The sequence below is a fragment of the Ranitomeya imitator genome, chromosome 1 (genome assembly GCF_032444005.1).
Source record: "Ranitomeya imitator isolate aRanImi1 chromosome 1, aRanImi1.pri, whole genome shotgun sequence".
In the NCBI taxonomy this organism is placed as follows: Eukaryota; Metazoa; Chordata; class Amphibia; order Anura; family Dendrobatidae; genus Ranitomeya; species Ranitomeya imitator.
The window spans coordinates 27,824,756-27,839,269 of NC_091282.1; the positions used below are offsets into that span (position 1 = coordinate 27,824,756).

Sequence of the window (14,514 nt, forward strand, 5' to 3'; positions counted from 1 at the left end):
AGGGTTCTTTTTTGTAGCCAAGAAGGATGGTTCGCTGAGACCTTGTATAGATTACCGCCTTCTAAATAAGATCACGGTTAAATTTCAGTACCCCTTGCCGTTGTTATCTGATTTGTTTGCTCGGATTAAGGGGGCTAGTTGGTTCACCAAGATAGATCTTCGTGGTGCGTATAATCTTGTGCGAATTAAGCGAGGCGATGAATGGAAAACTGCATTTAATACGCCCGAGGGTCATTTTGAGTATCTAGTAATGCCATTCGGACTTGCCAATGCTCCATCAGTGTTTCAGTCCTTTATGCATGACATCTTCCGAGAGTACCTGGATAAATTCCTGATTGTGTACTTGGATGACATTTTGATCTTCTCGGATGATTGGGAGTCTCATGTGAAGCAGGTCAGAACGGTTTTTCAGGTCCTGCGTGCTAATTCTTTGTTTGTGAAGGGATTAAAGTGTCTCTTTGGTGTGCAGAAGGTTTCATTTTTGGGGTTCATCTTTTCCCCTTCTACTATCAAGATGTATCCTGTTAAGGTCCAAGCCATCCATGATTGGACTCAGCCGACATCTCTGAAAAGTCTGCAAAAGTTCCTGGGCTTTGCTAATTTTTATCGTCGCTTCATCTGCAATTTTTCTAGTATTGCTAAACCATTGACCGATTTGACCAAGAAGGGTGCTGATGTGGTCAATTGGTCTTCTGCTGCTGTGGAAGCTTTTCAAGAGTTGAAGCGTCGTTTTTCTTCTGCCCCTGTGTTGTGTCAACCAGATGTTTCGCTTCCGTTCCAGGTTGAGGTTGATGCTTCTGAGATTGGAGCAGGGGCTGTTTTGTCGCAGAGAGGTTCTGATTGCTCAGTGATGAAACCGTGCGCCTTCTTTTCCAGGAAATTTTCGCCTGCTGAGCGAAATTATGATGTGGGCAACCGAGAGTTGCTGGCCATGAAGTGGGCATTCGAGGAGTGGCGTCATTGGCTTGAAGGAGCTAAGCATCGCGTGGTGGTCTTGACTGATCATAAGAACTTGACTTATCTCGAGTCCGCCAAGCGGTTGAATCCTAGACAAGCTCGTTGGTCGTTGTTTTTTTGCCCGTTTTGACTTTGTGATTTCATACCTTCCGGGCTCTAAAAATGTGAAGGCGGGTGCTCTTTCTAGGAGTTTTGTGCCCGACTCTCCGGGTGTATCTGAGCCGGCGGGTATCCTCAAAGAGGGAGTAATTGTGTCTGCCATCTCCCCTGATTTGCGGCGAGTGCTGCAAAAATTTCAGGCTAATAAACCTGATCGTTGTCCAGCGGAGAAACTGTTTGTCCCTGATAGGTGGACGAATAAAGTTATCTCTGAGGTTCATTGTTCGGTCTTGGCTGGTCATCCTGGAATCTTTGGTACTAGAGAGTTAGTGGCTAGATCCTTTTGGTGGCCATCTCTGTCGCGGGATGTGCGTACTTTTGTGCAGTCCTGTGGGATTTGTGCTCGGGCTAAGCCCTGCTGTTCTCGTGCCAGTGGGTTGCTTTTGCCCTTGCCAGTCCCGAAGAGGCCTTGGACACATATCTCTATGGATTTTATTTCAGATCTTCCCGTTTCTCAAAAGATGTCAGTCATTTGGGTGGTCTGTGATCGCTTTTCTAAGATGGTCCATTTGGTACCCTTGTCTAAATTGCCTTCCTCCTCTGATTTGGTGCCATTGTTCTTCCAGCATGTGGTTCGTTTACATGGCATTCCAGAGAATATCGTTTCTGACAGAGGTTCCCAGTTTGTTTCGAGGTTTTGGCGAGCCTTTTGTGGTAGGATGGGCATTGACTTGTCTTTTTCCTCGGCTTTCCATCCTCAGACTAATGGCCAGACCGAACGAACCAATCAGACCTTGGAAACATATCTGAGATGTTTTGTTTCTGCTGATCAGGATGACTGGGTGTCCTTTTTGCCTTTGGCTGAGTTCGCCCTTAATAATCGGGCTAGCTCGGCTACCTTGGTTTCGCCATTTTTCTGCAACTCTGGGTTCCATCCTCGTTTCTCGTCAGGACAGGTTGAGTCTTCGGACTGTCCTGGTGTGGATACTGTGGTGGACAGGTTGCAGCAGATTTGGACTCAGGTAGTGGACAATTTGACCTTGTCCCAGGAGAAGGCTCAACGTTTTGCTAATCGCAGACGCTGTGTGGGTCCCCAACTTCGTGTTGGGGATCTGGTTTGGTTATCTTCTCGTCATATTCCTATGAAGGTTTCCTCTCCTAAGTTTAAACCTCGTTTCATTGGTCCGTATAGGATTTCTGAGGTTCTTAATCCTGTGTCTTTTCGTCTGACCCTTCCAGATTCTTTTTCCATACATAACGTATTCCATAGGTCATTGTTGCGGAGATACGTGGCACCTATGGTTCCTTCTGTTGACCCTCCTGCCCCGGTTTTGGTGGAGGGGGAGTTGGAGTATATTGTGGAGAAGATTTTGGATTCTCGTGTTTCAAGACGGAAACTCCAGTATCTGGTTAAGTGGAAGGGTTATGCTCAGGAAGATAATTCCTGGGTCTTTGCCTCTGATGTCCATGCTTCCGATCTTGTTCGTGCCTTTCATGTGGCTCATCCTGGTCGGCCAGGGGGCTCTGGTGAGGGTTCGGTGACCCCTCCTCAAGGGGGGGGTACTGTTGTGAATTCTGTGGCAGAGCTCCCTCCTGTGGTCACAAGTGGTACTTCGGCTGATTCTCTCTGTAAGCTTCCGTTGGTGGAGGGAAGTGGTACTGCGGCTTCTGAGTTTCCTCCCTCAGGTGATGTGGTGAGGTCGTTAGGTGCTGCTCTACTTAACTCCACCTAGTGCTTTGATCCTGGCTTCCTGTCAATGTTCCAGTATTGGACTTGTTTTCCTCCTGGATCGTTCCTGTGGCCTGCTGCTCTGCATAGCTAAGTTTTCCTTTGCTATTTTGTTAGCTTTTCTTCTGTCCAGCTTATCTATTTGTTTGCTGGAAGCTCTGGGACGCAGAGGGTGTACCTCCGTGCCGTTAGTTCGGTACGGAGGGTCTTTTTGCCCCCTTTGCGTGGTTTTTAGGGTTTTGTGTTGACCGCAAAGTTACCTTTCCTATCCTCGCTCTGTTCAGAAAGTCGGGCCTCACTTTGCTAAATCTATTTCATCTCTACGTTTGTCTTTTCATCTTACTCACAGTCATTATATGTGGGGGGCTGCCTTTTCCTTTGGGGTATTTCTCTGAGGCAAGGTAGGCTTATTTTCTATCTTCAGGCAGCTAGTTTCTCAGGCTGTGCCGAGTTGCAAAGGTAGCGTTAGGCGCAATCCACGGCTTCCTCTAGTGTTGTTGGATAGGATTAGGGATTGCGGTCAACAGAGTTCCCACGTCTCAGAGCTCGTTCTATGTTTTTGGATTATTGTCAGATCACTGTATGTGCTCTGACCTCTATGTTCACTGTGGTACTGAATTGCCTAATCATAACAACTCCCAATCATCTGAGAAGACCAAAATATCATCCAAGTATACAATCAGGAATTTATCCAGGTAACATAGTAACATAGTAACATAGTTAGTAAGGCCGAAAAAAGACATTTGTCCATCCAGTTCAGCCTATATTCCATCATAATAAATCCCCAGATCTACGTCCTTCTACAGAACCTAATAATTGTATGATACAATATTGTTCTGCTCCAGGAAGACATCCAGGCCTCTCTTGAACCCCTCGACTGAGTTCGCCATCACCACCTCCTCAGGCAAGCAATTCCAGATTCTCACTGCCCTAACAGTAAAGAATCCTCTTCTATGTTGGTGGAAAAACCTTCTCTCCTCCAGACGCAAAGAATGCCCCCTTGTGCCCGTCACCTTCCTTGGTATAAACAGATCCTCAGCGAGATATTTGTATTGTCCCCTTATATACTTATACATGGTTATTAGATCGCCCCTCAGTCGTCTTTTTTCTAGACTAAATAATCCTAATTTCGCTAATCTATCTGGGTATTGTAGTTCTCCCATCCCCTTTATTAATTTTGTTGCCCTCCTTTGTACTCTCTCTAGTTCCATTATATCCTTCCTGAGCACCGGTGCCCAAAACTGGACACAGTACTCCATGTGCGGTCTAACTAGGGATTTGTACAGAGGCAGTATAATGCTCTCATCATGTGTATCCAGACCTCTTTTAATGCACCCCATGATCCTGTTTGCCTTGGCAGCTGCTGCCTGGCACTGGCTGCTCCAGGTAAGTTTATCATTAACTAGGATCCCCAAGTCCTTCTCCCTGTCAGATTTACCCAGTGGTTTCCCGTTCAGTGTGTAATGGTGATATTGATTCCTTCTTCCCATGTGTATAACCTTACATTTATCATTGTTAAACCTCATCTGCCACCTTTCAGCCCAAGTTTCCAACTTATCCAGATCCATCTGTAGCAGAATACTATCTTCTCTTGTATTAACTGCTTTACATAGTTTTGTATCATCTGCAAATATCGATATTTTACTGTGTAAACCTTCTACCAGATCATTAATGAATATGTTGAAGAGAACAGGTCCCAATACTGACCCCTGCGGTACCCCACTGGTCACAGCGACCCAGTTAGAGACTATACCATTTATAACCACCCTCTGCTTTCTATCACTAAGCCAGTTACTAACCCATTTACACACATTTTCCCCCAGACCAAGCATTCTCATTTTGTGTACCAACCTCTTGTGCGGCACGGTATCAAACGCTTTGGAAAAATCGAGATATACCACGTCCAATGACTCACCGTGGTCCAGCCTATAGCTTACCTCTTCATAAAAACTGATTAGATTGGTTTGACAGGAGCGATTTCTCATAAACCCATGCTGATATGGAGTTAAACAATTATTCTCATTGAGATAATCCAGAATAACATCCCTCAGAAACCCTTCAAATATTTTACCAACAATAGAGGTTAGACTTACTGGCCTATAATTTCCAGGTTCACTTTTAGAGCCCTTTTTGAATATTGGCACCACATTTGCTATGCGCCAGTCCTGCGGAACAGACCCTGTCGCTATAGAGTCCCTAAAAATAAGAAATAATGGTTTATCTATTACATTACTTAGTTCTCTTAGTACTCGTGGGTGTATGCCATCCGGACCCGGAGATTTATCTATTTTAATCTTATTTAGCCGGTTTCGCACCTCTTCTTGGGTTAGATTGGTGACCCTTAATATAGGGTTTTCAATGTTTCTTGGGATTTCACCTAGCATTTCATTTTCCACCGTGAATACCGTGGAGAAGAAGGTGTTTAATATGTTAGCTTTTTCCTCGTCATCTACAACCATTCTTTCCTCACTATTTTTTAAGGGGCCTACATTTTCAGTTTTTATTCTTTTACTATTGATATAGTTGAAGAACAGTTTGGGATTAGTTTTACTCTCCTCAGCAATGTGCTTCTCTGTTTCCATTTTGGCAGCTTTAATTAGTTTTTTAGATAAAGTATTTTTCTCCCTATAGTTTTTTAGAGCTTCAATGGTGCCATCCTGCTTTAGTAGTGCAAATGCTTTCTTTTTACTGTTAATTGCCTGTCTTATTTCTTTGTTTAGCCACATTGGGTTTTTCCTATTTCTAGTCCTTTTATTCCCACAAGGTATAAACCGCTTACACTGCCTATTTAGGATGTTCTTAAACATTTCCCATTTATTATCTGTATTCTTATTTCTGAGGATACTCTCGGAAGATGTCATGCATAAAGGACTGAAATACTGATGGAGCATTGGCAAGTCCGAATGGCATAACTAGGTACTCAAAATGGCCCTCGGGCGTATTAAATGCAGTTTTCCATTCATCGCCCCGTTTAATACGCACAAGATTATATGCACCACGAAGATCTATCTTGGTGAACCAACTAGCCCCCTTAATCCGAGCAAACAAATCAGATAGCAGCGGCAAGGGGTACTGAAATTTGACCGTGATTTTATTTAGAAGGCGGTAATCAATACAAGGTCTCAGCGAACCATCCTTCTTGGCCACAAAAAAAAACCCTGCTCCCAATGGCGATGACGACGGCCGAATATGACCCTTCTCCAAGGATTCTTTTACGTAACTCCGCATAGCGGCGTGCTCAGGCACAGATAAATTAAACAGTCGACCCTTAGGAAACTTACTACCAGGAATCAACTCGATAGCACAATCACAATCCCTATGCGGAGGTAGGGCATTGGACTTGGGCTCATCGAATACATCCCGGTAATCAGACAAGAACTCTGGGACCTCAGAAGGGGTGGATGATGAGATAGACAGAAATGGAACATCACCATGTACCCCCTGACAACCCCAGCTGGACACAGACATTGATTTCCAATCTAATACTGGGTTATGGACTTGTAGCCATGGCAACCCCAACACGGCCACATCATGCAGATTTTGCAACACCAGAAAGCGAATATCCTCTTGGTGCGCAGGAGCCATGCACATGGTCAGCTGGGTCCAATACTGAGGCTTATTCTTGGCCAAAGGCGTAGCATCAATTCCTCTCAATGGAATAAGACACTGCAAGGGCTCCAAGACAAACCCACAATGCTTAGCATACTCCAAGTCCATCAAATTCAGGGCAGCGTCTGAATCCACAAATGCCATGACAGAATAGGATGACAAAGAGCAGATCAAAGTAACGGACAAAAGAAATTTCGACTGTACCGTACCAATGGTGGCAGACTTAGCGAACCGCTTAGTGCGCTTAGGACAATCGGAGATAGCATGAGTGGAATCACCACAGTAGAAACACAGCCCATTCTGACGTCTGTGTTCTTGCCTTTCAGCTCTGGTCAAAGTCCTATCGCACTGCATAGGCTCAGGTTTATGCTCAGATAATACCGCCAAATGGTGCACAGATTTACGCTCACGCAAGCGTCGACTGATCTGAATGGCCAAAGACATAGACTCATTCAGACCAGCAGGCATAGGAAATCCCACCATGACATCCTTAAGGGCTTCAGAGAGACCCTTTCTGAAGATTGCTGCATAAGCACATTCATTCCATTGAGTGAGCACAGACCACTTTCTAAACTTCTGACAATAAATCTCTATCTCATCCTGACCCTGACACAGAGCCAGCAAATTTTTCTCTGCCTGATCCACTGAATTAGGTTCATCGTACAGTAATCCGAGCGCCAGAAAAAACGCATCAATATTACATAATGCAGGATCTCCTGGCGCAAGGGAAAATGCCCAGTCTTGAGGGTCGCCACGTAATAAAGAAATAATGATCTTAACTTGTTGAACTGGGTCACCAGAGGAGCGAGGTTTCAACGCCAGAAACAGTTTGCAATTATTTTTGAAACTCAGAAATTTAGCTATATCTCCAGAAAACAAATCAGGAATAGGAATTCTTGGTTCTAACATAGAATTCTGAGCCACAAAGTCTTGAATATTGTGTACTCTTGCAGTGAGAAGATCCACACATGAAGACAGACCTTTAATGTCCATCACCACACCTGTGTCCTGAACCACCCAAATGTCTAGGGGAAAAAAAAGGCAAAACACAGTGCAAAGAAAAAAAAATGGTATCAGAACTTCTTTTTTCCCTCTATTGAGAAGCATAGTACTTTGGGCCTCCAGTACTGTTATGAATAGGTAATTCAGAACCACAATGGACCTTGAAGTTCAAAGCACACAAGTGACCTGACAAAAACCACAAAACATAGGACGAGCTCTGAGACATGGGAACTCTGCTGACCGCAATCCCTAAACCTATCAAACCACACTAGAGGTAGCCGTGGATTGCGCCTAACGCTCCCTATGCAACTCGGCACAGCCTGAGAAACTAGCTATCCCTGAAGATAGAAAAATAAGCCTACCTTGCCTCAGAGAAATTTCCCAAAGGAAAAGGCAGCCCCCCACATATAATGACTGTGAGTAAAGATGAAAATACAAACACAGAGATGAAATAGATTTAGCAAAGTGAGGCCCGACTTACTGAACAGACCGAGGATAGGAAAGATAGCTTAGCGGTCAACACAAAAACCTACAAACAACCACGCAGAGGGGCAAAAAGACCCTCCGCACCGACTAATGGTACGGAGGTGCTCCCTCTGCGTCTCAGAGCCTCCAGCAAGCAAGCAAAACCAAAAAAGCAAGCTGGACAGAAAATATAGCAACAAAAGTAACACAAGCAGAACCTAGCTTATGCTGAGCAGACAGGCCACAGGAACGATCCAGGAGGAAGCAAGACCAATACTAGAACATTGACTGGAGGCCAGGATCAAAGCACTAGGTGGAGTTAAATAGAGCAGCACCTAACGACTTAACCTCATCACCTGAGGAAGGAAACTCAGAAGCCGCAGTACCACTCGTGACCACAGGAGGGAGCTTGATCACAGAATTCACAACAGTCAACCCGTACTATCTGTCAGCGTCTGAATGAAAAGGGACTGTATGGTAGGAGACCCAGGAAGACCCCACTTCTTACCCCGAGACATAAAAAAGCCAGGCTAGAGTTTGCCAAAACTTACCTGAAAAAGCCTAAAACGTTTTGGAAGAATGTTCTCTGGTCAGATGAGACAAAAGTAGAGCTTTTTGGGCAAAGGTATCAACATAGAGTTTACAGGAGAAAAAAAGAGGCATTCAAAGAAAAGAACACGGTCCCTACAGTCAAACATGGCGGAGGTTCCCTGACGTTTTGGGGTTGCTTTGCTGCCTCTGGTACTGGACTGCTTGACCGTGTGCATGGCATTATGAAGTCTGAAGACTACCAACAAATTTAGCAGCATAATGTAGGGCCCAGTGTGAGAAAGCTGGGTCTCCCTCAGAGGTCATGGGTCTTCCAACAGGACAATGACCCAAAACACACTTCAAAAAGCACTAGAAAATGGTTTGAGAGAAAGCACTGGAGACTTCTAAGGTGGCCAGCAATGAGTCCAGACCTGAATCCCATAGAACACCTGTGGAAAGATCTGAAAATGGCAGTTTGGAGAAGGCACCCTTCAAATATCAGGGACCTGGAGCAGTTTGCCAAAGAAGAATGGTCTAAAATTCCAGCAGAGCATTGTAAGAAACTCATTGATGGTTACCGGAAGCGGTTGGTCGCAGTTATTTTGGCTAAAGGTTGTGCAACCAGGCTGAGGGTGCCAATACTTTTGTCCGGCCCATTTTTGGAGTTTTGTGTGAAATGATCAATGTTTTGCTTTTTGCTTCTTTCTCTTTTGTGTTTTTTCATTTAAGACAAATTAAATGAAGATAATAATACCAAATAATTTGTGATTGCAATCATTTTCAGGAAGAAACTGAGTATTATCTGACAGAATTGCAGGGGTGTCAATACTTTTGGCCATGACTGTAGGGGGATATTATTAATTAATGGTGGACACATAGGAGGGCATTATTACTATGCGGGGTCACATAGGAGGACATTATTAATTAATGGTGGCCACATAGGAGGCCATTATTACTATGCGGGGTCACATAGGAGGACATTATTAATTAATGGTGGACACATAGGAGGGCATTATTACTATGCGGGGTCACATAGGAGGACATTATTAATTAATGGTGGCCACATAGGAGGCCATTATTACTATGCGGGGTCACATAGGAGGACATTATTAATTAATGGTGGACACATAGGAGGGCATTATTGCTATGTGGGGCCACATAGGGGGATATTATTACTATATAGAGGTCACATAGGAGCACATTATTAATGGTGGCCACATAGGAGGATATTATTACTATGGGAGGCCACATAAGGAAAGATTATTAATTTATGGAAGCCAAATAGGGGAACATTGTTATTGTATGGCGGCCATAAAAGGGGAATATCACTACAACATTGAGGACAGAAAGAGAGATATCACACCTGTATAGGGGCATAATAGGTGAACTCTATGGGTGCCACGTTGGGGGCAATTCTACTGTATTTGAGCCTAACGAGAACATACACATTACAATTGTATGGGGAGGCACAGGGAAGTATCACTACTGTATTGGATTGGTAAAATAAAACAAATTGGAGCTGAAGTAAATTTTTTGTGAAAAAAAGTTAAATGTTCATTTTTATTTAAACATTCCAAAAATTCCTGTGAAGCACGTAAAGGGTTAATAAACTTCTTGAATGTGGTTTTGAGAACCTTGAGGGGTGCAGTTTTTAGAATGGTGTCACACTTGGTTATTTTCTATCTTATAGACCCCTCAAAATGACTTCAAATGAGATGTGGTCCCTAAAAAAAAATGGTGTTGTAAAAACGAGAAATTGCTGGTCAACTTTTAACCCTTATAACTCCCTAACAAAAAAAATTTTGGTTCCAAAATTGTGCTCATGTAAAGTAGACATGTGGGAAATGTTACTTATTAAGTATTTTGTGTGACATATCTGTGATTTAATTGCATAAAAATTCAAAGTTGGAAAATTGCGAAATTTTCATAATTTTCGCCAAATTTCCATTTTTTTCACAAATAAACACAGGTACTATCAAATAATTTTTACCACTATCATGAAGTACAATATGTCACGAGAAAACAATGTCAGAATCACTGGGATCCGTTGAAGCGTTCCAGAGTTATAACCTCATAAAGGGACAGTGGTCAGAATTGTAAAAATTGTCCCGGTCATTAAAGGGACACTGTCACCTGAATTTGGAGGGAACAATCTTCAGCCATGGAGGCGGGGTTTTTGGGTGTTTGATTCACCCTTTCCTTACCCGCTGGCTGCATGCTGGCTGCAATATTGGATTGAAGTTCATTCTCTGTCCTCCATAGTACACGCCCGCGCAAGGCAAGATTGCATTGTGCAGGCATGTACTACGGAGGACAGAGAATGAACTTCAATCCAATATTGCAGCCAGCATGCAGCCAGCGGGTAAGGAAAGGGTGAATCAAAAACCCCAAAACCCCGCCTCCATGGCTGAAGATTGTTCCCTCCAAATTCAGGTGACAGTGTCCCTTTAACGTGCAAACCACCCTTGGGGGTAAAGGGGTTAATCTATTCACATTTCATATATCGCACATTTCCTTGCTTTAGTACAGTTGAGTGCAGCCATTGATCTATTTGCTATATGGGGCCATATAGGGATCAATATTACTATATGCGGGCCACATAGGTGCAATATTACTGTATGAGAGCAACATAGGGGAAAAATGTTTCTATATGGGGGTCAAAAAGGATGACATTATTAATTAATGGTGGCCACATAGGAGGACATTATTAATTAATGGTGGCCACATAGGAGGGCATTATTACTATGAGGGGTCACATAGGGGGATATTATTACTATGAGGGGTCACATAGGGGGATATTATTACTACTAGATTGTGGCCCGATTCTAACGCATCGGGTATTCTAGAACATGCATGTCCCCGTAGTATATGGACAATGATGATTCCAGAATTCGCGGCAGACTGTGCCCGTTGCTGATTGGTCGGGGCAACCTTTATGACATCATTGTCGCCATACTGTGCCCGTTGCTGATTGGTCGAGGCCTGGCATCGGGAATAACGCATCGGGTATTCTAGAATATACATGTCCCCGTAGTATATGGACAATGATGATTCCAGAATTCGCGGCAGATTGTGCCCGTCGCTGATTCGTCGAGGCAACCTTTATGACATCATCGTTGCCATGGCAACCATTATGACATCTACGTCGATACTGTGCCCGTCGCTGAATCAGAAACGGGAGATGTCTACGTCCTTTATGACATCATCGTCGCTGTGCCCGTTGCTGATTGGTCGAGGCCTGGCGGCCTCGACCAATCAGAGACGCGGGATTTCTACGTCGATGCTGTGCCAGTCTCTGATTGGTCGAGGCCTGGCGGCCTCGACCAATCAGAGACGCGGGATTTCCAGGACAGACAGACAGACAGACAGACAGACGGAAAAACCCTTAGACAATTATATATATATAGATGGTGGCCACATAGGAAGGCATTATTACTATGCAGGGTCAAATAGGAGGACATTATTAATTAATGGTGGCCACATAGGAGGGCATTATTACTATGCAGGGTCACATAGGAGGACATTATTAATTAACTAGATTGTGGCCCGATTCTAACGCATCGGGTATTCTAGAATATGCATGTCCCCGTAGTATATGGACAATGATGATTCCAGAATTCACGGCAGACTGTGCCCGTCGCTGATTGGTCGAGGCAACCTTTATGACATCATCGTCGCCATGGCAACCATTATGACATCTACGTCGATACTGTGCCCGTCGCTGAATCAGAAACGTGAGATGTCTACGTCCTTTATGACATCATCGTCGCTGTGCCCGTTGCTGATTGGTCGAGGCCTGGTGGCCTCGACCAATCAGAGACGCGGGATTTCCTGGACAGACAGACAGAAAGACAGACAGACGGAAAAACCCTTAGGCAATTATATATATAGATAGTGGCCACATAGGAGGGCATTATTACTATGTGGGGTCACATAGGGGGATATTATTAATTAATGGTGGACACATAGGAGGGCATTATTACTATGTGGGGTCACATAGGGGGATATTATTAATTAATGGTGGACACATAGGAGGGCATTATTGCTATGTGGGGTCACATAGGGGGATATTATTAATTAATGGTGGACACATAGGAAGGCATTATTACTATGCAGGGTCACATAGGAGGACATTATTAATTAATGGTGGCCACATAGGAGGGCATTATTACTATGCAGGGTCACATAGGGGGATATTATTAATTAATGGTGGACACATAGGAGGGCATTATTACTATGTGGAGCCACATAGGAGGACATCATTACTATGTGGGGTCACATAGGAGGGCATTATTAATTAATGGTGGACACATAGGAGGGCATTATTACTATGTGGGGTCACATAGGGGGATATTATTAATTAATGGTGGACACATAGGAGGGCATTATTACTATGTGGGGTCACATAGGGGGATATTATTAATTAATGGTGGACACATAGGAGGGCATTATTGCTATGTGGGGTCACATAGGGGGATATTATTAATTAATGGTGGACACATAGGAAGGCATTATTACTATGCAGGGTCACATAGGAGGACATTATTAATTAATGGTGGCCACATAGGAGGGCATTATTACTATGCAGGGTCACATAGGAGGACATTATTAATTAATAGTGGCCACATAGGAGGGCATTATTACTATGTGGGGTCACATAGGGGGATATTATTAATTAATGGTGGCCACATAGGAGGGCATTATTACTATGTGGAGCCACATAGGAGGACATCATTACTATGTGGGGTCACATAGGAGGGCATTATTAATTAATGGTGGACACATAGGAGGGCATTATTACTATGTGGGGTCACATAGGGGGATATTATTAATTAATGATGGACACATAGGAGGGCATTATTGCTATGTGGGGCCACATAGGGGGATATTATTACTATGTGGGGTCACATAGGAGGACATTATTAATTAATGGTGGCCACATAGGAGGATATTATTACTATGGGAGGCCACATAAGGAAAGATTATTAAATTATGGAAGCCAAATAGGGGAACGTTGTTATTGTATGGCGGCCATTACAACATCGAGGACAGAAAGATAGATATCACACCTGTGTAGGTGCTTAATAGGTGAACTCTATGGGTGCCACGTTGGGGGCAATTCTACTGTATTTGAGCCTAACGAGAACATACACATTACAATTGTATGGAGAGGCACAGGGAAGTATCACTACTGTATTGGATTTTATTTTTAAGGATATTGTGGGACAAAAGCGAGAAACTGTTACATGTAGAAGCGGGGAAAAGTGGAAAGGGTGCGGTCTAGAAGACCATCCATGTATGTTTGTGAGTTACATTCTGCAGAGATGAGTCAGAGATAGAAGTCGTAGCGGTCAGTGCCGGATGGAGAAGAAAAGAGAAAATGACTTCAATGGGAGACGTCACCGGTGAGTATATGGAGTTATCTGTACTGTATATACTGATACCTTCCTCTATACGGTCATTATATGGTGGTGATAAAAGGGTTAGTATAGTGGGTTTTATTAATAATTCATTAATATGGTAGTATTATTCAGTCACTATGTGGTGGTAATATGTGGTAGGGTCATGGTGTGGCGGCATTATTTGCTTCTTCATTCCAGGAGCTGGGCTAGTCGCTGCTCTACTGAGCATATGTCGGTTGCCAATTTCAACAAACACTCAGTATGAGCTCCCTCGTAACTGTGCGATGTTCTTTATAATGCACAGTGACAGTGCACTCCCTCGCCAGCTCTGATAAGAAGAGACAAGCTGGCAAGACAATGTACTGTCAGTAAGGCTAATACCAGGTGAGCAAAGAAAACGCCCCAAAAGTGACATCGGCAGTTCTTTTCTCTGCTCTTGCTGCTCGTCTAGTTCTCTTCATACAAAGCAGTGCAATCTCTTGCCTGCTCATCACTTGTCAACATGGTCGGCAAGGGAGTGCACTGTCACTGTGCATTGAAAATATCACACAGTGACAATGGAGCTTGTACTTAGCATAGGGAAAGTTTCCAGCGCCCAGAGCAAGGCAAGTCATTTGAACCCCGTAATGTATGGATCACTATCACTTCAATTTACTTCCACCAGTCCAGTATTGAACCCTTACAGGGGTGGTCCAAAATTAAAACTAATCATTGAGTGCT

General features: G+C 43.8%; 1 protein-coding gene across 1 annotated transcript in view; it reads right to left on the reverse strand.

The window, feature by feature from the left end:
• Window positions 1-14,514, reverse strand: part of PLCXD3 (phosphatidylinositol specific phospholipase C X domain containing 3) — a 99,783-nt gene that overhangs the window by 40,258 nt on the left and 45,011 nt on the right. The window lies entirely within an intron of this gene.